This window comes from Lissotriton vulgaris, chromosome 1_1 (assembly GCF_964263255.1).
Source record: "Lissotriton vulgaris chromosome 1_1, aLisVul1.2, whole genome shotgun sequence".
Classification (NCBI taxonomy): Eukaryota; Metazoa; Chordata; class Amphibia; order Caudata; family Salamandridae; genus Lissotriton; species Lissotriton vulgaris.
This window is the reverse complement of record NC_141685.1, coordinates 1370628605-1370631104: the sequence shown is the minus strand read 5'-3', so window position 1 is coordinate 1370631104 and position 2500 is coordinate 1370628605. Positions and strand designations below refer to the sequence as shown.

Here is a 2500-nt window from a genome sequence, read left to right as displayed (position 1 = left end):
AATCCAACCTCACCAGTAGATAGGATTTATCAATAAATAAATAAAGCTTCTCCTCTCTGATATGGAATTACCCCCCAAAAAGTATAAGGGAATACCCAATGCTAACCTATGAGAGGGGCAGACCTCACAGTAGTGAAAAATGTAATAGACTGTTTGATACTACTAGGACATACAAACTACCACAGTACATGTCTTACCTTTTACTTACATAGCATGATTCCCCTAGGACTACCTAGGGCCTACCTTAGGGGTTACTGATATGTAATAAAATTGGAGTTTAAGGCTTGGCAAGTAGTTTTAAATGTCAAGTCGAAGTGGCAGTACACTGCAGCACAGGCACTGCAGTAGCAGGCTTGAGACAGGTTTGAAATGCTATATCTTTGGGCGGCACAATCAGTCCCTGGGTATATGGTATACCACTTTACAAGGGGCTTTCAAGTAAATTAAATCTGTCAGTCAGGTATACTCCAATTATACACATGATTAGGGAAGAAGCACGTGCACTTCAGCACTGATTAGTAGCGATAAAGTGATCAGAGTCCTAAGGCCAACAAAAAGAGACAGCAAAATGCGGAGGTGAAAAGCAATAAGGTGGGGTTGGGACCACCTTAAGAATGCAAGGTCTAACAAAAACGAACTAAGGATAACATGAGTAAAACATCAGGTTTCTCTACAGCATTTGGTGAGACAAGTGGGCCTTCTTTTATCTTCCATAAATGCAATCCTTCCCGGACCCCTTTATTATATAGCTCTTCAAGGAAAAAATATAAAGCACTTACAAAGGAGCCTCAAATACTCAAGGATGGTAGACTTCTTTAATATGGGACATATACTAAAAGCAGCACGAAAACAGAGTGCAATAGGGTCCAAAAAACTTGAGTGACCCATGAGAGTATGCATGCAAGCCTATGGTATTCCAAACTAGAGATATACGCATGCAATTTTTGTTTTTAGGAGAGAATGTGCCTGCTGAAAAAAACCTTATTTTTAAAAAGTGCATTGCAGAATATCAGGAATTTGCTGTGGGACACCTTGAAAACTTGCATACAGATTATGTGCACACACCTTGCAGTCAGTTGTTGTGGCCGAGTGGTTAAGGCGATGGACTAGAAATCCATTGGGGTCTCCCCGCGCAGGTTCGAATCCTGCCGACAACGAGAATCTTTTTAACATCGGCTACAATTTCAGAAGTTAACCTTTAGTATTTCTTCCATGTCAGTTTTATAAATAGGTGGCTTATTTTGGTGTCACTATTGCCATATCACATATTTATTATCGCTCCCCCTTTCATATCTTTGCTAAAACTCTCGTCCTTCATTAGCGCTGGTGCAAACGCTTCAAATTATTATACCCTGGCTCTCTCGGTCATACCTGTGCATGCACTTGAAACTTACTTTACCAATAAAAGAAGCAAATAGAGAAATAAAATAAAAGTGCTAGCTGGATTAGGCAAACACACTTCATAAAACTGCATTTTCTTTTCTATTCTCCCCCGTGTTACAAGCTTAACTGCTCCCTGTGTAATTTCTCTTAACCTGCTGTTCCTGGAAGAGAATTTCATCTACAAGCTCTTTCTGTGTTTTTTCCTAGTCTTTTCTTTCCCTTTTCTTAGATTTGTAACTGTTCCTTTACGTGCTCTATTTAGGCGCCATTAATCTCATTTGAGCTCCTTGTACCTGCTGCTGTTTTCTCCACACCTCATACTGTCTTTTCCCTCTTTCTCTCTTTCTCTGCGGTTGGTGGCTACTTTCCAAAGCGTCTGATGCCCCAATGTTCCTTCGTCTTGTTGTCAGACGTGAATTTGAAAAGCAACAAAATTAACAAGCCTTTACCACTCACACATGGCAGAAGTTTATACTTTAATTCAATGAGCTAAGAAAAGTGTGTTGTGGGGCCCCTACGAGCCATGGTGCTTGCTTCATCATAATTAGGCATGCAGTCATTAGCCACAGCTCTGATTATGGGTCACTGAGGTCAGTTTCAATAATTCCTCAAAAACCTAACCATGCTGTCCCCCCTAACTGTGTAGTTATCTTGCTTTACTGCTGTTTGTGTGATTAGCTGGGAGGAGCTCACGGCAGCATCCTCCCAATAAAAGTGTAGATGGACCGTTCCTTAACTCTTTCTTGCTTCACATACAGATGGCTTGAGGAGGTACAGGGGAGATGCAGGTCTAATAAACAGAATAGAATATCTGCGCCAGGTGTGTTTCTCTGCATTGGTGTCCCATCACAGGCCCACCAGTGTATGTGTGATCTTTGACTCCTGCCAGTTCACAAGCAGGCGGCCAGGAAACGGTTTCAGCCTATCAACCACTGAGGAGATAAAGCCTTTGTATAAGGAATGAGGAAGCAATGAACCCATTCAGCCTATCACAGGAGTAGCCCTGAGTGTTCCGAATTATAATTTCTTCATGTCATTGTACGTTATTGAGCCCAAGTAGCTCGCCTTGATCGTATAGTGGTTAGTACTCTGCGTTGTGGCCGCAGCAACCTCGGTT

The 2500-nt window shown here is 41.8% G+C and overlaps 1 non-coding gene across 1 annotated transcript; it reads left to right on the top strand.

The window, feature by feature from the left end:
- Positions 1-1075: 1075 nt before the first annotated feature.
- TRNAS-AGA (transfer RNA serine (anticodon AGA)) lies at positions 1076-1157 on the top strand. Its single transcript has one exon. It is a non-coding gene; the product is annotated as a tRNA-Ser (tRNA).
- The last annotated feature ends 1343 nt before the right edge of the window (positions 1158-2500 follow it).